Consider the following 24405-nt stretch of genomic DNA (forward strand, 5'->3'; position numbering starts at 1 on the left):
GTCCATCAACAGCCTCCACTTCTTCTAAATTGTCTTGGAAGAGAGTTTAAAAAAAAAAAGAATTGTTCAGGAAGTGACTCATTTTAACACCCTTGTTAATGTCATAACCCTCATTATTTAAGCACAAGTTTCTATCCAGAACCCTGAAGTTTTATTAAATCAGTGTAAAAGTAAATGTTAAATCAATCATAAGTAAGCTATCAATCATTTACATTAATATGTGCAATATTTCTTATTAAAATTCAATGGTTTAAGGCCTGATTCCATGGCTAGTGGGGCGGGGGAACCCACAGATCCACACCCTGGAAAGACAAAAGGGAGATGAAAAAGGAAAAGGGTAGAGAGATGGGCCTAAAAACAAAACAGCAGCAATGATCTGAGAAGAAAAAAATTACTAAATAAGATATTGGAATGCAAGATAGCAATACAATATATTACAATATATATATAATATAATACAATGTAATTGGAATTGAAGCTAATAAATCAAATTAAATGAGAGATAGAGTCTAAAAGCCAAAGGCCTTACTTGATTGCTGTGACAAGACAGAAGCCACAACAGAGAAGAGCAAGATGATCGAAAATGCAGTACGGTCAAGTGACCTATGAGAGGCTTTTATCTTTCACTCTGAGTAGAAATGGTAACAGAACAGCACACAGTCCTCTGGGGGACGTAGTTCTCTTCTGGGACTGGTACCTAGAACTGGAACATTAACTCTTTAATTCCCAGTAAACTACATGATGTTATGATATGGAAAACTGATAACAAAAATCATAATACCATGATATAAAAGTATTCCAATGTAAGTACATATAAATTAAATGGATAAATATAGATATTTTCACTTACTTCTAGACTTCTTTTTATCTTCTTGTGCACTTCAAAGTGCACAAGTACATGAACCTGAGGTGACTTATCCATAAGCTCTGAGGGAACTGGAGAATGAAGTTACCATGTCATTAACTGTCATTCTGGAAAGATCAAGGCAGCTTGGTGAAGTTACCACTGACTGGAAAAGGAAAAATGTAATCCCCACTTTCAAGAAGGGGAAAGAAGATTCAGAGAACTACAGGCCAGTCAATCTTAACTCAGTGCCTGGCAAGACCATGGAACCAGAAGGCCCTACTAAGGCATGTAAAATAAAAATGAGGTAATTGGTGGTTTGACCAAGGGCAAGTTATGCCTGACAAACTTGGAACCCTTTGATGATGCAGTTATAGCATCAGTGGATAAAGGAAGAGCAACTGATGTGATCTACCTCTACTTGCACAAAGCATTAGACACTATCTCAGACAACGTCCTGGTCATCAAATTGGACAAAAATGGATTTGATGAATGGACCACTATGTGAATAAAGAATTAGCTGGATGGCTGCACTCAGAGTTGTGGTCAAGGTCTCAAAGTCCAAGTGGAGACTGGTGATGAGCAACATTCCTCAAGGATCAGTGCTGAGACCAGTGTTATTTACCATCTTTGTAGGTAACATGGACAGTGGGGTCAAGTGCACTCTCAGCCAGTTTACAGATAATACCAAGCTGAGTGATGTAGTTGACACATTAGAGAGAAAGGATGCTAGCCAGAGGGAACTTCACAGGATTGAGAGGTGGGCCCATGCCAACCTCATGAAGCTCAATAAGAGTGAGATCCTGTATCTGGCTCAAGGCAACCCAAGCACAGATACAGGTTGGGCAGAGAATGGCTTGAGAGCAGCACTGAAGAGAAAGATTTGGGAGTGCTGACTGATGAAAGACTCAGCATGAGCCTGCAGTGTATGCTTGCAGTTCAGAAGGCCAGCTGTATCCTGGGTTGCATCAAGAGAAGTGTGATCAGTATGCTGAAGGACAAAATTCCGGTCTAGAGGGAGGTATATCTGCCTATAGCAGGGTGGTTGGAATTGGATGATCTTAAAGGTCCTTTCCAACCCAAACCATTCTATGCTGATTCATTAATATTTGATTTTCATTTTATGTTGTTGCAAATTCTGTTAACTGCTACATGTTCATTCTGCTCTGAGGAAGAATACTCGGTTATGTTTTATGGACAGAAATGTCAAAGAAATACTGGGATGTAAAATCACTGAAGAAATCAATACTGTATTCAAATCTAGAATCAAATCTGGAATGATATCATATATCATTGAAACGCCAAAATTGCTAAACATATAGAGCCCTCCACCCAGTTCCATCTATAATACGAGGATTTATTGAAAGATGAGATTCTTTAGGAACACAGAGGAAAAAGGAAAGGAGGAGAAGACTTCCTGAGAAAGAGTAAATAATCAGTGACAGGAAAACAAGAGTAAGGAGAGAGAAAACATTTGAAAGTATATGGGAATATTTCAAGAAACACTGTCCAAAAACTTAATAAATTTGAAGAGTTAGGTTAATTAAAAAAAGTTCGGCCTCAAAAGAGATCTTTAGCCATGCTCTTCAGAGGAGACATCAAATGAAAAAATTATCAAGATGGAGTTGGAGAGCAATAAGTAATTTAACATAATAAATATCAGGCACAAATAAGTGAATAATAGTTTCTAAGGACTAATAAGACATTATTTGCTTGCAAGCTTCTTAAAAGTTTTAAAATGGCAGATGAGATAAATGATATATATGTATATACAGTAAATAATTTTGGAATAAAACTTTCTAAGTCAAGAAAATTTTATTGTGTTGGTAAAATTATGTAAAATATGTAAAGCCCAAATTCCATTAGTAAAAGACTTGGTTAAAAAAAAAAAAAAAAAAAAAAGACAACAATTTAAGAGTGGCATACTAAATTCCTTCTATTAATAATGCCAGATGTCAGCCAGGTTCTTCAAAAAGGATTCCAAAGAAGTAAATTTAACACCTAAAATTGACCTACTTTGCTGAGTACTTTCTGCTCTCCAAGCCAAAAGGTACAGAATCACTAAATCCACAGACAACATAATACTACAAGAAAAACCTGCTTAAGTCTATCCTGTGCACTACTTGGCCTTTCATATCCTCACAGAATCCCTAACTCCCGTAACATTAAGGCACAGTAGTTATATTTTGAGTCTTTTTCTTGGTTCAAAGTGCTTTAAATCATGTGAAAGTAATACTGCATCTCTCTTAAAGTCACACCTAATACCATCAAACTGAAAGTATATATGCTATGCTCTGGGATGTTGCATCGAGATTGGTAGATGTACTTCAGGACCAGAAACTCACTGCACAGATTGAAAGGAATCAAACATTTCTGTTTTTCTTCATGCTAATTAATAGAGAAGGTTTATAAACTTGTATCATTCAGGCAGGAGTTTTAAACATTATGTATAATGTAAAGCATGATGTTAGTTTTGCCTTTGTTCAGTTCTAAAAGATAATAATGAGCCCTGATCTTCTGAAAACACACTGGATCCCTGGATCTAACTGTATGGAAATACTTCCCTTTGATACTAAGCTCCACTTTTATAACACTGTTACAAAGTGGGAGTCCAGACAACTTCCTCTGTATAGCTGCTGAATAATTTAACTGGTTAACTCTAGGAACCTTCCTGTTTCTAGAGACTCACAGCTGTGACCAATTCTTATGGCTTTCTTCATGAACAATTTGACATTTAAATACAAAATTGAAACTTGGAAAGAAATCTCACTTAAATTTCCTTATAAAAGCATTATTAAGATTTTATGAAATTTTTAAAGAGAAAGGTGAATGAAATCTCAGTTTGGATACTTCAGAAAAAACATATACGTATAAATGGAAATGTACATGTTTTCATGAATTTTAGAGAGATACAGACAGAAAAACAAAGCAAAACAAACAAAAAACCCAAACAAATAACAAAAAACACAACCATCGTATCTAATAAAATGTTAATTAGGTTTGAACATATTTGCAATTAATTGAAAATAACTATGAACTTAAAAAACTGTAATCTCTAATTTGGAGTGTGCAAATCTGTCATTTATAGTTTGTTCATCAACTCCTGACATTTCTGTTATTCATGTTCTGTAACTTTTCCTGTCATTCTACAAATCAACAAATTTGTATAATCAGCATTACTTTGCTCTAGATCAAGTTCAGACTACAGAATTAGTTTAGATTATTCTGTTGTAATTGCATTCACTATTTTACCCAAAGCGTTTGCAATGTTATTAACATAAATAGTCATAAAATTGAATTAATGAATGCTATGAAACAAAAAGCAAACTGAAATAAGATAATTATCTCTTTCAAATACATTTTGCCTTTCCACTTCTTACTCATAGCTATAATTATTTTATTGGAAAGGCTTTGTATTTCAGCAAATTCAAATGTTACCACTGAGAAGTATTGCTTTCTTCACTTCAGCTCAATGCTGAGCAGCACTAACTATTCATAGCAGGCTTATAGTAGCATTGTCTGAGGTACTTGTCAAGAGTTAAGTTGTAAAATATCGCATAACAATGTAAAAATTAATCTTCTTGGCTTATGCGCAGACAATATTAATAATCAATGGTTGGGTTGTTGCTGAGTGATGGGTGCATGCCTAGGACCAGACAAAGCTTCTCAGCTGTGAAGAGACACCAAAATTATGGCAGCTAATTTCTTTCCAACATAATAGAAAACTCCTTCCTGCTGGTTATTCCTAATGAAAATAACCCTTTTCTCTTAATCTATTGGATGGTTTCTCTGGATATAGGTCAGGTGTATGGGATATAGGCTGTCATACTTACATATTTACTGATAAAAAACTGTTTTGGATTAAGCTTTTTTTTTTTTTAAACACAGAAGTTGCATTGCACCTCTCTGTTTCTTTTCCTACATAAACAACTTGAGTAGTCCCAGTCTATAGAGATATAACTAAGAGAAATATAAAACTTGATATGATTTTGTTGGTCAGTTACTGAAGAAATATAATAGCACAGTTGTAAGTTCTTACCAGAATTTTCATGATCGTTTAAAATAACACATTTTTGTCCAGATCACACTGCTAAATTTTAATGGGATCAAATGTCTTATTGAACTGCCTGAGATTCTCCTAAGAGCCTACACACTGTTGCTTGTTTTCTACTAATACATTTAGAGCATTTATTCATACATGAGTATATGTCAAGCATACATGTAAGAGAAAGTTAAATATTTCCATCTTTCTGTATGAAGATGATGTATCTAAAAAAATTACACTGGATAAATATGGCAAACGCTACTAATTATGCTATGCTCATTTGGTTCATCCAAGTTGGTCACTCCTAAGAATTTGAATATAATCTGAATACTATAAAAGCTTTTCACTGTTATCTTAAATTTGCTACAGTTATAGTGAAATTCCCAACTTTTAAATTGAATAAGGTACTATGCTGCTCCTAAAGTACTTAAAGGAACATAAAACTGACAACATAGGGTTAAAATGGATTTCTGTATTGTACATTAAGCCAGATTTGTAACTTTTTTTCTATCTTCTTAGAGAAAGAGTTTCATTTTCTGGTTCAGTATAAAATATAGATAATATTCATGCAAATCTTTTTGTTGGTTGAGAGATAATTAGATTTTAATCTGTGCTGGGATTCCCACCAAACTTGGGATAGCTTCACAATGAATATCTACAGTTAGGTAAGTCATTTAGGTTTTATTTAAGTTAATAGATAGAAATAGACTCTTTATTGTTAGTCCAATCTTTCCTAGTGTTCTCTGTTTGGCTAACATGACTTGAATTCGAGAACTATTCCTTTCTCTCTTGATTCCATCTCAAACAAGACTATGATTCAGATAATCACATGGAGGCATCCTGCAAACATCTCTTAGTGAGAAGAATCCATTCATTTTAGAACACATTGCATCAGTAATAGAATAATGAAATAAATAGAATAAACAGATTTACATATGCTTGAAAGATTCATGTTTAATTCTATGGAATATGTTGACAGGTGAAAATATTAAAACAGCTGTTTGGCTGTCCACCTGAGCGGAAAGTCAACAAGTCTTAACATTGCAAAGAGATTTAGAAATATTTATGCTCTCGAAAGTGAAAATACTGGCTTGACTACTTCTTTCTTTTTAAACTTCATAGAATCATAGAATCATAGAGTTGCTCAGGTTGGAAAAGACCTTCAAGATCATTGAGTCCAACCACAATCTAACCAAACTACCCTAACTAACAACCTTCTGCTAAATCATATCCCTGAGCACCACATACAAATGGTATTTAAACACATTCAGGGATGGTGACTCAACCACCTCCCTGGGGAGCCTATTCCAGTGCTTAACAACCCTTTCAGTAAATATGCTTTTCCTGATATCCAACCTAAACTTAAGCTGTCACAACTTAAGGCCATTTCCCCTCATTCTGTCATCTGTCACCAGTGAGACCAACCCTGCTCTCATTGTAAGCACCTTTTAGATATTGGAGGAGAGCAATAAGGTCTCCCCTCAGCCTCCTTTTCCCCAGACTAAACAACCCCAGCTCCTGCAGTCGTTCCTCATAGGGCATATTCTCCAAGGTCTTCACAAGCCTTGTTGCCCTTCTTTGGACCTGCTCGAGCACCTCAATGTCCCTTCTGTACTGAGGTGCCCAAAACTGAACACAATACTCGACGTGAGGCCTCACCAGTGCAGAGTACAGGGGCAGGATGACTTCCCTAGTCCTGCTCACCACAACATTCCTGATACAAGCCAGGATGCCATTGGCATTCTTGGCCACCTGGGCACACTTCTGGCTCATATTCTGCTGGCTCTCCATCAGTATACCAAGGTCCCTTTCCCTCAGGCAGCTTTCCAGCCACTCTTCCCCAAGCCTGTAGGGTTGCCTGGGGTTGTTGTGACCAAAATGCAGGACTCAACACTTGGCCCTATTGAAACTCATGCAGCTTACTTTGGCCCATCGATACAGTCTATCCAGGTCCCTCTGTAGTGCCTTTCTCCTCTCAGGTAGATCAACGCTCCCTTCCAACTTGGTGTCATCTGCAAACTTACTGAGGGTGCACTGCATCCCCGATCATTAATAAAGATGTTAACTAGTAGTTGCCCCAGTACAGAACCCTGGGGGACACCACTCATGACCAGCTGCCAACTGGATTTAATTCCATTAACCACTACTCTCTGGGTCCGGCCATCTAGCCAGTGTTTCACCCAGGAAAGCATACACCCATCCAAACCATAGACAACCAGCTTCTCCATGAGAATGTTGTGGGAGAAAGTGTCAAAGGTTTTACTGAAGTCCAGGTAGACCACACTGACAGCCATACCTTCATCTACTAAGCGGGTCACCTTGTCATAGAATGAAATCAGTTTGTCAAATAGGATCTACCATTCATAAACCCATACTGACTGGGCCTGATCCCTTGGTTGACCTTTAATTGGTCCACGATTGCTCCTGAGATTATCCCTTCCATAATTTCTTCCCAGCACTGAGGTGAAACTGATAGGTCTATAGCTACCAGGATCATCTCTCCGGCCCTTTTTGAAGATGGCCATCACATTTGCCAGTTTCCAGTCCACTGGAACATCCCTGGATAGCCAGGACTAAGAATGATGGAGAGTGGCTTGGCAACCACATATGCCAACTCCCTTAACAGTCTAGGGGGCATTCCATCCAGCCCCATGGACTTGTGAGCATCCAGCTTTTCCAACAGATCCAAAACCATCTCATCGTGGATTATGCAAGGCCTATTCTGTTCCCCAACCCTATCTACCAGCACAGGGGACTGTGTTCCCAGGGAGTAACAAGCCTTACTGTTAAAGACTGAGGCAAAAAAAAGCATTATGTAACAGCCTTCTCATGATCCTTGGTCACCAAGTTGGCCTCGCCATCCAACAAAGGATGGAGATTCTCCTTAGCCCTCCTCTGATGTACTTGAAGAAATATTTATTGTTGTCCTTTATCTTAGTGGCCAAGTTCAGTTCTAGCCGGGCTTTGGCTTTTCTAATTTTCTCCCTGCACAGCTTCACTACATACCCATAATCATCATGAGTAGCTTGCCCACTCTTCCACATAACTTTCCTTTTGCTCTTAAGTTCCAGCCAGAGAACTCTGTTCAGCCAGTCTGGTTTCCTTGCCTGTTGGCTCATCTTCTGTGACCTGGGGATGGCCATCTCCTGCACCTTTAAAATTACTTTCTTAAAGTATTCTAGCTTTCCTGGGCTTCCCTCGCTCTCCAAAACTACCTCCCAAGGGACCCTCTCAACCATGGTCCTAAAGAGGTTAAAGTCTGCCCTCCCGAAGTCCAAGGTGGCAGTTCTGCTGACTCCCCTCTGTGGTTCAACAAGGATCAAGAAATCTAGCATTTTGTGATCACTATGTCCCAGATAGCCTCCAACCCCTACAAGACCTTCTCTGTTAACAAACAGCAGGCTCAGGATTTTGCTTCCCCTTGTTGGCTCCTTTACCAGCTGTGTCAGCAAGTTATCTTCCACACACTCTAGGGACCGTTCCCTATCTGCTGTATTATAAACCCCCTCAAGAACAATGGGGAGAGATCTAGAAACCTCACCCAAATGTCTATAATGTGTCTTGTCCACCTATTCATCCTGGTTGAGTGGCCTGTAGCAGACTTCCATGATAATATAAGTCTTATTGGCCTTTGCTTTTATTCTGACATATAAGCTTTCAACCCTAGCACCACCATCATTAGTTTCCATACATTTGCATTCTTTCTTAACATAGAGGCTACACCACTGCCTTTCCTGCCTTGCCTATCTCTTTTGAAAAGTTGGTAGCCATCCATCACAGCACTCCAGCTGCGCAAGTCATTCCACCATTTTTCCATGATGGTGACTATATCATAGCTTTCTGAACAGACAATGACCTCTAGCACCTCCTGTTTATTACTCATGCTGCATGCGTTAGTGTAAAAACACCTGAGCTGGGCCTCCTTTTGAGTGGCAGTAGTCCTAATACCCTCACAACCATACTCAAGAACTCAAGTGTTTCAATAGCCACAAACCTCACACCAATCCTTATGTTCATCCTACAGAAGGGTGAGTCATCCTCCTCCTTCACCAAGACTGTGGGATCTTACTAGGACAGCCCTCTCCTACAAGCACTGGGACTTTACATACAGGCTCCGTTCTAGTAACTCCAGTTACATCCCCACTCCCTTTGTACCTAGTTTAAAGTTCTATCAATGAACCTTCTCAACTTCTGTCTTAAGACAGAGCAGAGGTAAAAAAAATCCAGTTATTACCAAATTGGAGCCAGTTATTAATCCACTGACCCTTCATATTTAGTCCCTCAATATCCCCTATAACTGGAGGGATAGAGGAGAACACAACTTGTGCTCCCAAACCTTTTATCTATTGCCCCAAGGCTCTGAAATCCTTTTTCATAGTCTTCAGGGAAGTTCTTCCTGTATTATTGCTGCCTACCTGAAACAAAAAAAGGGGATAGTAATCTGAGGGCCAAACTGGGGGAAGGAAGTTTCTTCCTTACACGTTTAACCCGGGCTCCGGAGAGGCAACAGACCTCTCTGTGTAGAGAGGTAGGTTGTAGGTTGTAATATGTAGACTGTGTAGGTCTACATATTGGCCCTTCTGCTCCCTTCAGCAGAGTCACCAATGACAATGACCATCATTTTTAGTTTGCTGACAAGGTTTCAATGCCAAGATCTGGTTAGACTTTGATAACACTACCACTGGGGAGAACCATCATCACCACCATTGTCCAGTTGTCCCTGCAGAGCACTGTACCTGTTCCACAGGGGCAGCTGGGGAGGCAGGGGAATCTCTAGGAAGGTGTGCCTGCCTTGCTGAGCAGGGGTATTTTGCTACTTCCCCACGCCCCCTGATTCTTCACCGTTGTTGCTAGGGGGAGGAGAGGACAGGCGACTCATGGCAGCAGGAACGCTGCCTGCCTGCTGGTTACTATCTATTGCCTGTTTGAAAGACGACAGAGGGTGACATGCTCCATGTGGAGCCTCAGCTGGCTGCCAACATCTTGGGGCCGATAGTGTGTGGCACCACCAATCAATCTCCCTCTCACATTCCTTTATGATCCTCAGCCTCTCCACCTCCTCCTTCAGGTCAACCAGAAGGCTTAGTAAGTCATTTAGCTGGCCGCATCTTACAAAAGTTCTGTCTCCCCCACCTAGCATTGCAAAGGCCAGACTTTGGCACTCACTACAGCCAGAGACCTGCACACCAGCATCTTGTTTAGGAACCTCTGTCTGGGTCTCCACATTTTTCCTAGCAGTAGCCTTCCGCCGAGGTGCAGTCATGGCAAACCAGCAGACTCACCAGCACTATTCGGGTAGTCTTAATGAGCTGCAATGATCAGACTTGCCCTGCTGCCTGTAGTGTTGGCATCATCTTTGCCATGTTACCAGCCTGTTAACAGGTGCCCCTGCACTTATCTATTCACAGTGATAACAACCTTCCTCACTGTGTAGTCACCCAAAGAGATGATTCTCCACATTTGAATGGCTCATGTGATTCACACACCCTGACTCCTCCTGTCTGTCCCTGAGGCTTTCTTAAGGCAGTGGATGTGGATGCAGAGCTGTTGCCCTGGCAATGCCCACTTCACATCAGCCACTCTCAGGAAAGCTGCTGGGCTGCTCTGTTGTCTTGGGGTACCCTGGATGAAGGAACCAGCCAAAACCTCCCTGTACCTCGCAGTCAGTAGCTGAGATTCTGGCTGGGACAGCTCTGAAGCAGCAAACCTTGGCAATTCAGTGACAGAACACTGTCTAGATACTAGTTTTGAATCACAGAATGATAGAATTGTAGGTGTTAGAAGGGTTCTCCAGAGATCATCAAGTTCAATTTCCCTGCAAAGCAGGCCCCCTACAGCAGGATGCACAGATATGCGTCCAGGCAGGTCTTAAATATCTCCAGAGAAAGAGAACCCACAACCCCCTTGGGCAGCCTGTTCCAGTGCTCTGTCACCATTACTGTGAAGAAGTTCCTTTGCATATTGGTGCAGAATTTCTTATGCTCAAGTTTATGGCCATTTCCACTTGTTCTGTCCCCACAGACTGCTAAAAAGAGGTTGGCCATGTCTCTTTGACTCCCACATTTAAGATATTCATAAACATTAAGCAGATCCACTCCGAGTCTTCTTTTCTCAAGTCTGAACAGATCCAGTTCACTCTGCCTTTCCTCATAGGGGAGGTGCTGCAGGCCTTTTATCATCTTTGTGGCCCACTGGGATGTACTGGAGATCCCACAACTGGGTACCATACTCCACATGAGGCCTGACCAGGGCAGTGTAGAAGGGAAGGACCACCTCCCTTGACCTGCTGCTTTTAATGCACCCCAGGATCCCATTGCCCTTCTTGGCCACTAGAGCACACTGCTGGCTCATGGCCAACTGTAGTTAACTGAATGGGCTGAAGCAGTCGAACAGGGTCGGCAGGGGCCCCTTGGCCCCTGGGAAACCATGGCAACAAATGACCTGAAGATAAGGGAGAAGAACAGGATAAACCAAATAAGGAAGAAACAAGACATTCCACATGTCCATTGGTCAGGTAGTAGCCCTAAGGCATGGGGAAAGTTTTAAGAAGGGTGTGCTCCTTGCAATTAATGCCATTTTGCCGCTCACCATATTGGTGTCGTGAAAAGCGTGTGAAACTGGCCGGGGCTGTCGGAACACTTTCACAAGGAGACTTCAGTCAGGGTCGCCGAATCAAAGGCGACAAATGGTGCCCCGTGTGAGGAAGTCTCATTTAGGGAAGTGTGACAGCCGGCTGCGGGACGGACGCAGGTACCTGCCGTGGTAAGGCGGCGGAAGAGCCGGAGGGGCTGACCCCCTGGGGCTAAGAGCAGCGCTGCGAAGTTGTCCCACCACGGTAGCTGGTGGAAGGTCGTGGAGGGTTTGAATTCCCTGGGCGACGATGGAATCCGTCATTAAGGTATTATATCAAGTTTGTAAAACGTACTGCGGGAAAACCGCCCCTTCTAAGAAGGAGGTGGGTACCGTTCTTTCTTTTCTTGTAAAGGAGGGACTTCTTTCTTTTCCTGATGAGATTTATGACTCCAGCAAGTGGGACTCTTTGACATTAGCGCTTGCTCAGAGAGCTATGTCGTCCCAAGGGGCGTCGGTGCTTAAATTTTGGGGTTTGATTCGGAGCGCTCTGAAGGCAGCGAGGGAAGAAAAGACTGCCAAAAACCTTGCCAGAGATCTGTTGGGTTTGGATCCGGGCGGGGGAGGGTCACCGCGGTCGGGAGACTCTAACCCCTTCAAGGATCTGCCCCAAGACAAGATGGTACCGGAGGCACCGACTATGCCAGAAACTTCAACACCGGAAAAGAAGGAGGAAGAGTCACCATCATCGCCGACGGCTCCTCCCCCGTATCCTCTCCAGTACCCCTCCTTGCATGGCTTTCGTCAGGGGGAGGATCCTACAGGGGCAGGGGCAGGGGTAGGGGCAGGGGCCGAGGGATTGCTGGCTGCGGCTCTGCCCTCGGGGGCCGAGCGATTGATGGTTGCAGCTCTGCCCCCATCACCCGTTCTGCCCTCCCAAATGCCCTCCCAAACGGCCAGGGTCCCAGCTAACTTGGGGAAAGGGGCCTTATTTATCGATTGGGGCCGGGTAAGGGAGGAGATGAGAGCAGCGGAGCTCTTGGATGATTATAAGGCATTCCCTGTAGAGATCAGGGGACAGGGACCTGTTTGGGTTCCTTTAGACCCAAGGGCAGTAACTCGCCTCGCTGAGACAATTGGGAAGAAGGGTTTACGATCGCCCGCTACACTTTTTGCACTGGAGGCAATTATGGTGCCGGGACCTTTGCTTCCATACGATATAGAGTGCCTCATGCAGGTGATACTTGAGCCAGCGCAGTATATGTTATGGAAGGAAGAGTGGTTGGCACAGCTCAGGGCTGTAGTTGCAGCAGCGTCATGTAACCCACAACACCCAGCAAATGACAGGGAACAGGGAGAGATAACTAATCTGACACGGTTGTTAGGGTATGGGGAAGGGATGATAGGTTCCCCTGAAGGCCAGTTCAGACGCCTGCGCCCTGGAGAGCTGATGGCGGGTACAGAAGCAGCTCTGACAGCCTTCAGAAGGTTCTCCAGGACAGCTGAACCTTCTGCTCCCTGGGCAGAGGTAGCCCAGGGTCCAGCTGAGTCATTCTCGGATTTTGCCAATCGCTTGATTCGGGCAGTAGAAGGCTCAGATCTGCCAAAGATTGCCCATAATGCAGTAATCATGGATTGTCTTAAACAGAAATCAGACAAAAATGTTAAGGATCTTATTCGAGCTGCTCCAGACGACCTCAATACTCCAGGAGATATCATTAGATATGTACTAGAGAAACAGAGAACAACGCCCCTCACCAATGAGGGATTAGCAGCAGCGTTAGTAGCAGCGATGGCCATGAGGGAGGATCAGAGTAGGGGACCGTGTTTTAAGTGCGGACAGTTTGGTCACTTCAGGGCCCAATGCCGAGCCCCTGGGAGACAGAAAGGGGAAGCGGGGCCAGACCAGACTTGCCAAGCCTGCGGGAGATCAGGGCACTCCGCACGCCAATGTCGGAAGTTTGTCATAGTGCCGCAGGGAAACGAGGATGGGAGGGTGCCTTAGGCCCAGGGCCCCTCCCCCGGAACACCAAATGGGCCAGACAATGCAACTCTGCCTACCCAAGGTCGGGGTCCCGTACCCCAGTGAGCCCCTCACCCACGGTGGCGTTAACCATGGGAATGGGAGAGCGCCCCTTGGGCAGAATCATGCTTACTTGTGCGGGGAGCGTACTTTCTTGCAGGTCCCCTGAGGAAGAGAACACCGTAAATATGCCCTCAGCTATGACTACTAACATCTCATCAGCACCTTCGGCATCCCACTTCACCCCCCCCTCGGCTTCAGCTTCCCATAAGCAAGTAGAAGGCGTTCAACTGTCTGCGCTTTTATCTTGCAAAACGGCTAAAGGGCAGGAATGCAAGGTCGTTGAAACCCCTCGGCTGTATCCACAACAATCGCTGTCTCTGTGTAATCTGCCCCCTGCGGGGGCAGGGGGAGAAGTGAGCTGGGATGGGACACTTGCTGTCTCCTCTCAGGAGGTGGAATGCAGTAACACCCAGGGGGGTGGGAACTGCGGGCACGGCTTGGGTACGGATTGGTCAAAAGTTAAGGAGGCGGTAGAAAGAAAAACAGCAGAGAGAAAGGGAAGTGATGTAACTTACAGATGCTCGGATGATAGTGTCCGGCCAGCACTGTCCACCCTAATTGCACCTGAAGGTGTAGGTGGCGTCTGGCCGGCACCCTCTGCTCAGGCTACACCTGATGGAGAAAGAAATAACGATAGTCTCCGGACTCACTCTTTGCCACAGTGTTCAGACCCATTGACTCGACCCACACATCCTTTTACAGGATTGAGTGCGCATGCAACCAATCAGAAGCCTCTACAACAGTCAGTGCATGATCAAAGGGAGATGGGCACAGTGGGGGAGGTGCGGAGCCCTCAGGTTCCAGCTGTGACTGAAAAGGATAGCAAAAGGAGAGAGGTGAATTCGCATTTGGGAGTTAAGAGAGATGCACTAACAGATTGTGGGAAGTTTAGATCTAGCCTGATAAAGGAAGGAAGAGCACTAGAGACCTTCCTGATAGTAGTGAATGATAACAGAGACCCGGAAGGGGTACTCCTTGATCCGAAAGGCATCACACACCTGATAGATTGTGCAGAGAAACAGGGATTGAAATCACTCCTCGCTTTAAATGCATTAGAAGTCCTGACAGCATTAGGCCTTCTCTTTCCGCATGTAACAAATGTGATGTGCATGGTGCTTAAGCCAGTGCAGTATGCACTGTGGGCATCAGAATGGGTTCCCTTCATGGACAGGTGGCCAGATTGAGGCCTGGAGAACAAGTAATTCCATACGGTTGGTTTGTGAGAGCAATGCTCTCAAGGCTTGAGACATCTGCCTTGATATATAACAAATGTTTGTTATTCTTGAGGTACATTCCAACAGGAACCTGAGACAATGTTGGTATATATTGGGCATAGATAGTGCCACTAGAGCTATCAGCAATCACTCTAATCTCTAATCTCTCTGTCTATAACTTTACTAGTATTGTAGGATGTGGCTTTAATTATTAATTGTCGGCGACATCACATCAGTTCTTTCAGGATAATTACACGGTGATTAAAGACCTATCACCTGCTCCAAGTGGGATGAATCTCGCTTTGGCTTACCAAGGAAGGAACTTGGTAAGGAAGCTTTTGCAACATGATGACCTGCACCAATCGCTGGAAACGCATCAGAGACAATGGACAGAAAACCTTGATCACCGTTCACCATGACACAGAAGAGATACATCGCGTCCTAGAAAGAGTAAAGAAGGACGGAGAACACCACTGGTGGGAAGTACTTCTTGGATGGTCTCCCACAGCAACAGGGATATTCAACACTGTACTACATCCGGTTGTAGTTGTGTTAGGTTTAACATTATTATGCTTAGTACTGATAATTATAATATATATTAAGATGTGGCGCTTGCTTAGGCGAGTGTCCCGACTCGATTCAGCATTCTCTGAGGATACACTACATCGCCTCTTGTAAGACTCATCTTTAGGCTAGTAGGCTTCTAGGCTGTTAAGGTAGATCTATCAGGTGCTTCGCAGTATAACAGAGCAGGGTTTCACTGAGCATGGGAGAGATTTTGTGACAGGCGAAGAAGGCGAGTACTCGGGATGTGACGGGATAGGACCTCCCTCTGCTCAGTGGTGAAAAGCCTGCGTCTAATTTGTGTATCTTGCTTCATCAACTGTCTGCAATAACGTTTAAGCAATCAATGCTTGGAATACCATAGACTTCTCGAAAGATTGTAACCAGGTTCGCGTACGTATTGTAACAGATGTTTAACTATGTTTAAGTCTATTCTGTATTCAGTTATAGTTGTATTAGGTCTAACATTAATATGCTTTACGAATGAATCAGCATCATCTAAGAATGCAGCATATAGCTTTATGTAGAACTCACGCTTAAGACATTAGGATTTTTATATTAATAGGTCATAGGGTTATTAGGGTAGGATTATTCTGCGAATCGGGATGTAACGGGGCAAGGCTTAACTGAGAGGACAATGGCATGTATAGGCGCAATGCGGGGATTTCGGGATGTACGCGATTAGGGTCCTCTCAGGTTATAGTAGATTGGCTTGTGCTTAGGGAGGGGGAAATGTAGTTAACTGAATGGGCTGAAGCAGTCGAACAGGGTCGGCAGGGGCCCCTTGGCCCCTGGGAAACCATGGCAACAAATGACCTGAAGATAAGGGAGAAGAACAGGATAAACCAAATAAGGAAGAAACAAGACATTCCACATGTCCATTGGTCAGGTAGTAGCCCTAAGGCATGGGGAAAGTTTTAAGAAGGGTGTGCTCCTTGCAATTAATGCCATTTTGCCGCTCACCATATTGGTGTCGTGAAAAGCGTGTGAAACTGGCCGGGGCTGTCGGAACACTTTCACAAGGAGACTTCAGTCAGGGTCGCCGAAACAAAGGCGACAGCCAACCTGTCCTCCACCAAGACCCACAGGTCATTCTCCACAGAGTTCCTCTGCAGCAGGTCATGTCCCAGCCTGTACAGATACTTGTGGTTATTCCTTCCCAGGTGCAAGATTTTGCACTTTTGTTAAACCTCATCTGGTTTAATGCTGCCTAGCTCTCCAGTTCAGTTCTTGTTGAATGCCAACACAGCCTTCCAGTGTGTCAGCCACTCCTCCAAGCTTTGTATCATCAGTGTACTTACTGAAGGTGAAACTATTCCCTCACAAAAGTCGTCAATGAAGATATTGATCAATACTGGACCCAGAACCTACACCGGGTGAACACCTCTTATTACAGGTCAACAACTCTTATTACAGGTCTCCAACCATATCCTGCTTCACCAATCACAATCTTCTGAACTTAGCCAGTCAACCAGTTTTCAACACACCTCACTATCCTGTTTATTTCCCCTGCTACTCACATTTTTACCCACTTAAGGAAAGCAGTAGGTGCAGTTACTCCTAGAGGGACACAAGAAGTTTTTGGACAGGGTATTGACAATATGGGCTTCTCTGAGGAGTCCTCACATGATCCTATGGGAAACCTCAGAGGTTTTTCCCTTCAATCTACAACAGTAACAACACCTCTCAGCCCTTCTCTGTCACATCTAACTCCCCTCCCCCTTTGGACCTAATTTAAAAATAATCACTCCATAGAGTTTGCTTCCTAGAGCACTTGTGCCCCCCTTCACAGAATCACAGAATCACAGAATCACAGAATGGCCAGTGTTGGAAGGGACCTCAAGGATCATGAATCTCCAACCCCCCTGCCACATGCAGGGCCACCAACCTCCACATTCAATACTAGACCAGGCTGCCTAAGGCCCCATCCAACCTGGCCTTGAACACCTCCAGGGACAGGGCAAATAACAACACAGTAATAAAAAAGAAAAGAATGAATGTAATTGTCCCATCTGATGCTGCAACTGGGGTGTGCAATTTTTTTTTTTTTTTTATTGAGGAAACTGAAATATTCTTTTTTCAAATATTTTAATACTTATTTCTAATCTTAACCAATGCTATGTTATTTTATTTATACATACATATATATAGTTTTAATGTAAATTTTATCCTGAAATTCTTTATGTTTGTCTTAGAATTTTGGGAATAAAAATAATATTTGTTTTGGACATTTTTGTTTGGCATGAGCATAATATTTTCATATTGATAATGTGTAAAAGGGAGATTTAAACAAATGCAATCCATGCATGAATTTTCTGTGGATTGGATGTATTCTACTCCGAAGAAGCGTTTTTTCGACAGGAATAGGAAGTAGAATGAAAACATGAGATTCTAAAGGTTAACTGGAGAAATACTATCCTTGGAGAATCCTCATAGCATTCATAGTGTACGACAGCTTTTGTGCTATTTCCACATTAGAAATGCTTATTAAAAAGAAAAATAAAATTATTCTAGTGTGAAAGAGAATAAAGCTGAAAGCTAATGTATTTATAATAATATTTCACATTTCATTCACATTAGCATGTACCATCTCCTATGCATAGACACAAAGCACAGACCTCCTGGGAATCTGTTCATTGTGATTGTGCTATTAATTTTTACTTTGTATAACTGCTGTACAATGAAAGCTGACTTAGAAACTGATGAGAAGACTGAAAAAAAACCAACTATGAATGTAGGAAATTCTCTCATTTAATCCCCATTGACTATGTAGCCAAGGGACAGGAAGGATTTTAGTCTATTTGCACTTCTCATTACATCTTTGCATTTAATACATGGATTTATAATTAGAAGAAAACTCCCAGGGAAAGATGACAGACCTATTGTGTATGCTTAATGCTGTTTAGCACTTTTTTGCACATCTGACAGAAGAAGCAATAGTGGCATCAATTGAAGTGATACATAGGTCAGTAACATATAAGGAGAAAAATTAAAATTTTTCCAATTAAGAATTACAGAAAGACTCAGAATAATACGACCGGGGCCTAGGAAGACATCTATCACGTTTTATGTATTTTTCAGCTTTTTAAATTATTTTTTCAGCTTTTACGTTTTATATTTTTTCAACTTCTTACTTGGAAGAGTAAATGGTTGTTCCATAAGAACTCTTTTAGCTCCACCAGTCTTAATTTATTAGAAAAAAATACATTTTGAAATCTCATATCGTCTCCCTTTGGATAAGTAATCTGCTCCCAAAAATGAGTTCCTGTAAGTGTTTTAAAATAAATTGCCTCCTGAAAATGTATATTTCTGTCTACACAGAAATTTCCACAATTGGTGGAAAACCAATTTACTAAATAAGATATCGGAATTCATGATAACAAAATATAATATAATACAATATAATACAATACAATACAATACAATATAATATAATATAATATAATATAATATAATATAATATAATATAATATAATATAATATAACTGGAATTGAAGCTAATAAATAAAATGAGAGAGAATGTACAAAAACTGAAGACTTTAATGCTGAAGGCGAGCAAACACGCTGCTGGGATGAGCAGAAAGGGAAAAAAGAGAGGCACCTTATGATCTGTGAACAATTTTTATCTTTCCCTCTGAACAGAAAACAGAAACGTGAAGTCCCCTGGGGTATGTAGTTCTTCTTCTCAGAACCAGGTACCCATAAATATCAGCAGTCCATGGAACTGGAGCATTAACTCTTTAACTCCCAGTGCATTACATGATGTTATGATGTGGAATATTGATTAAATATATATATATATATATATATATATATAAAACCATGACAGTATCCAATCTAATTCACTCAAAACAGTACACTTTTCTACATTCAGAAAACAGTAGCTATAATCAAACGTTCTTCCAGGAATTGTCATTGGAACATTTTAACTCCTAAACTCCTCCTGGCAATCATTTAAGAGAGTACTAGTCAAAAGGACAAAACCAAGAAGTCACTAGAACTAAACACTGCAGGGATCATGTTTAATTTACTAAAAAAAAAAAAAAAAAAAAAAAGAAAGAATATTAAATTTGTATAGGCTACCAAACAGGAAACAAAAGAAGGGCAACAAATTGTACTGCTAGATAGATGATAAAAAACTTGAGTAAGGGCAGCCTATTGCCTTTAAGAATTTGCTTCTCAGACTTTGGGAAGTTCACTCTGATTTATCTTGAGTAGCTAGCGCTACAACAAACTTTAGATGAAAAAGCTGTGGTCACCATTTGCCATCCTCTCTTCAGTTATCAGTAGAAGGGGTTTTGCTTGCTTCCTTAGTGACAGGAGAAATACTGAACTATTTAGATAACATTATCTATGTTACACTAAAGTCATAGATATGCATAATTTCAACTAATATTGTCATTTCAGGTAACATCAGCTTTGTACTTTTAATTTAAAACTGATCCTCATAGCTAAATAACAAGAATTCTCAAATCAATGAAGCTCAATAATGATTAAAAAAAAAAAAAAAAAAAGATTTATTTTTTTCTTATAGGCCAAGGCCAAGTTAGCATATTCAAATAAATAGAAATGGATATTGGAAAGTGATGGTTATTTTCCATGCAAAATTTCAAAGGATGCTGTAAATACAAAAACACATTGGAAAATGTAGTCTTTTTTTTCTTTTTTTCTTTTTCTTTTTTTCTTTCTTTTTTTTTTTTTTTTTTAAGAAAAGTATGTTGATTTTCATTTTCAGTTAACAAGTTTTTCTTTAGTTACAGAACTTTCATCAAATAAAACTTCTGAGATTTGAAAGGAACAGTAATTTCTCCAACTTAAACATCTACAAGAAGCAGAAACTCAGCCCGTTGAAGACCAAGAAAATCAGGGAACTGTTACTTCAGTGGAAGATAAAGCTGAAGCACAACATCAATTTATTCAAAAAGGAAAACATTTAGCATCTATTTAAGAAGGGAAGTGGTGCAGAAGCAAAGGATAGGAGGACTTGTGCTTGTGCTTGCCTGTAGATATAGTCAGCAGGAGAGTTCTTTCTGCTGAAGTAATGAATAATTAAAATATGCTCAGAACCTAGCATATAGGGAGGCAGGATGCTATCAAACTAACTGTTGGAAGCAACAGAAATGGCATCCTGTTGTCTACTAATTTGGAAGCATGGAAAATACTGGAACTTAAAGCATTACAAGAGAACTGAGAAACCTGAGGTTAGGGCTTTATTTTCTGAAGTTTATTACAGCAAGCCAAGCTATGAAGGTAACATTATGGTAGACAAAAATTCCCACCATCATGGTGACTCAGAATACTTGATACTACCTTGGGATAGAGAAATAGAGTAGCTGATATCTTACAGTTTCTTTCAAAACCTTATCTTCTTTTCCCAATGAGAATTGAATAAATAATATAATTTCATTTACTTTTATATCCACTCTAGTGCCTGAGAACAAGAAACATTAAATTTTAGTTAAACATGTTAATGTATTTTTCAATTGACATGTAGAGACTTGTAACTATTAATCAGAACAAACAGAGAAACATCAGGATTTAAGTCCTTAGTCTTCCTTCTTTAAAACTGATACAGCATGATCCCTTTTCCCAGTCTTTGGGGACTGGTAGTGAATGGCATGTACTTTCACAAATAAATGACAGCAGTGTTGAAGTTTCATTAGCCAGTTCTTCCAAATAACTTCAAATTATTTTAAGGCTCAATAATACACTAAAAAAGAATTAAAATCTTCACAAATTCTGTACAGATCTTTTCTTTATAATTCAGTTTACTAAAAAGTTTCTTGCTTAGTCAAATATACTTTCTGCCAAAAATTTCCAGATATCTTGAGTGCTTGCCCTTCATCAGATGATGAAAAACAATCTTCTGACCACAGTGTCCTCTCATCTTAATCCCTATATACAGAAAATATACCTTTGATTTCATACTGCACCACTACACACCCAGAGAGCTTTTTTTGCATGGACTGTAACTCTCTCACCTCTTCTCTACTTATACTTCTTCAACAGTCTAAAGTCATAGAATCATAGATTCATAAACTGGCCTGGGTTGAAAAAGACCTCAAAGATCATGTAGTTTCAATCCCCCTACAATGGGCAGGGTAGTCAACCCCTGGATCAGGCTGCCCAGAGACACATCCGGCCTTGTCTTGAATGACTCCAAGGATGGGACATCCACAACCTCTCTGGGCATCCTGTTCCAGTCAGCACTCTCTGAGTTAAAAACTTTCTCCTAATATCTAACATAAAACTCTCTTGTCTCACTTAAAAACCATTCCACTTGTCCTATCACTATGAACCCACGTAAAAAGTTGTTCCCTCTCCTGTTTATATGCTCCCTTCAAGTACTGGAAGGCCACAATGAGGTCTCCCTGCAGCCTTCTCCAATCTAAACAAGCACAGTTCCCTCAACCTTTCTTCATAGGAGAGGTTCTCCAGCCCTGTGATGATCTTAGTGGCCCTCCTCTGGACCTGCATTAAGAGCTCCACGTCCTTCTTGTGTAGGTTGCGTGTACTTGATACAGTACTCCAGATGGGGCTTCTCAAAAGCTAAGGGGGACAATCACCTCCCTCTCCCTGCTGGCCACCCCTTTTATAATGCAGTCCAGGATATATTTGTCCTTCTGGGCTGCAAGTCCTTCAAGAGTTTCTTGAAAGTCCTAAACTCTGTGATTCCCATCATCACACAGCCTTGTGTCAGCACACAAATTTTGAGTTCTTTCTCTTCGATTCTCTGTGTACTTTGTATCAGTATAAGAAAAGCTTCTGAATGTCTTTCAAAGAGGAATGTGAAAGTTTTCCTCAGTTCACAAGAACCTCTCCTTTCGTGCTTCATCCTTACTCTACCTGTCCATCTTCCAGGCAATGTTAAAGCTCTTCTCACTAGGTTAATAAATAATCATTCCATCTTTATAAGATATATTTTCATTTACTGTCACTAGAGCATCTCCTTCAGTAAACTATGTATAATTGTTGTATAGGCTAAAATCATGTTTACTGACACCAGAGGGTGGCTTGCTGAGAGACCTGCTCTTACCTTAGTATTCTCTCTAGTCTGAAAATATTGTCCAAACAAACAAATAAAATCAGTTCTTTACATGTTCTCCTTTCTCAGTTTCAAGATCCTTGTATATGTTTTTTAGTCAGTTACAAGTAGAAAGCAATCCATCACTACCAAACTATCACTAGCAAAAGTAACCAGCCATTTGAGGAAACTTTTTATATATTTCCATCCTCTCTTACGGGGCTTAGGCCACTGTCTCTGTCAACTCTTTTTGGAGATTCTGTTTATTTTCTATCATTCTCTTGGGTACAAAAAAGCATGTTAATACTTTCTTGCAGTCTTCTCAGTTCCTCCATTCCTAGAGAAATGAAAATTGTAGTGAGAGGAAAAGAAAAACAACACTGCATATCAAGGCTATTAGTAAATGTATTTATTTCCTTTATGTTACCTTTAATCTGGATTTAAATTATTTTGGAATTATATTGATTGAGTTTTTTCAAGCTAAAGAGGAAATTGGTGAAGAAATGGTATAAGTATATAATAAATATGTAAAATTTATAGAATATATAAATATATAAAAGCATATATTTGAAACCAAAGTGGAAGGAAAATAACACTAAAAAGTAGTCTGGTAAATCTAAAAGAATAATAATAGTACTTCTTCCCGTCAGAATGACAATTTCGCACAATTTTCTTAATAACATTAAACAAGTAATTTGTATTCAGCTATTATCATCATGCTTATGTTTGTTTAGAAAGAAAAGATATTTTAATTAAAAATATTTTAATTGTTAACATTCTATTTCAATAATATATAGCCAAATTACTGTTACTTCACAGTCTGCAATAAATGTAAATTAAACTTACACAGAAAATAAAAACGGTATTTTTATACTTCTACATATTCTTAGCAACATCTGCTGGAATCATGAATATCACTTCAAAAAAACCCTTGTTTAGAGTTTTGACAAGTAGAGAGCATCAATTTTGCCTGAATGAAACAGAATCAATCAAATCAACATATTTGAAAAATATAAGTTCGTCACTAAAGGACATAAATTTGCTGGCATTTCTCCATTGTTTTTGTTTGTTTATTTGTATGTTATATAAAATTAAATCTATGCAGCTCAGAGAAGACTTTTCTTTGTAAAAGATTCATGTAACACTCACACAAATTAACAAAAATTGCCACCATGTGTGGGTGTGCTTCATTGGTTTGTTCTTTGTTTATTCTTGTCTTTGTTGTTTGCTTCAATCTTTTTTTTTTTTTTTCCGCGCTTTATGCATTTTCTTTTCAATAAGCTTCCTTTGATTCCATTCCCTTTTTTATGCAATTCTTTCCTCAGTGCCTATCACCACTATTTCCAGAAGCAAAAACACAAATTTATGGAAATGTAGAATAACTTTAGTCTAAATATTCTGATAGACTCTTGAACATTGGCCGTATAAATTCTCCTTATGAACACTGTCTGCCTTATCTTTGCCTATAAATAATTTAAATAGCTCCAGGTTTTTCCTCCTTCATTTTTTTTCTCAACAATTAACAACAACAGAATGTCTCATGATTATGGAAAATCCTTTTCCTTTATTTTATTTTATTTTATTTTATTTTATTTTATTTTATTTTATTTTATTTTATTATTTATTTATTTATTTATTTTCTTTTACTGGTGATATTTACAACCTGTATTGAAAATGCGACTTCATTTGAAATTCAGTTTCTTTTTACTTCTCCAGGTTTCCACTGGATTCCTGATAAAATATGTCACAAAGAAATAATGATAATTGGCAATAGTAGTTAGATTTACAAAATTCTCAAAAAGCCATTCGATTTCTTTAGGCTAAGCAGGAAAATATAGTAACAAGCTAATTATAATGGGAAAGCAAGGAAGACATTTAGTGCCTGATACATTTAGATGGCCTGTCTGGAATTTTGACACATTTGATATATTAAATTAAGCCAAGGGTCAGATTAGTTCTATTTTACATCTGGACATTATTTGCTTTTAATTTTGAGAAAGATATAAATTAGTTCTTAGCCTTGAATGTAAAATCAAATCCTCATTGTATGTCTTATTC

The sequence above is a fragment of the Lagopus muta genome, chromosome 1 (genome assembly GCF_023343835.1).
Source record: "Lagopus muta isolate bLagMut1 chromosome 1, bLagMut1 primary, whole genome shotgun sequence".
NCBI classification, from domain to species: domain Eukaryota; kingdom Metazoa; phylum Chordata; class Aves; order Galliformes; family Phasianidae; genus Lagopus; species Lagopus muta.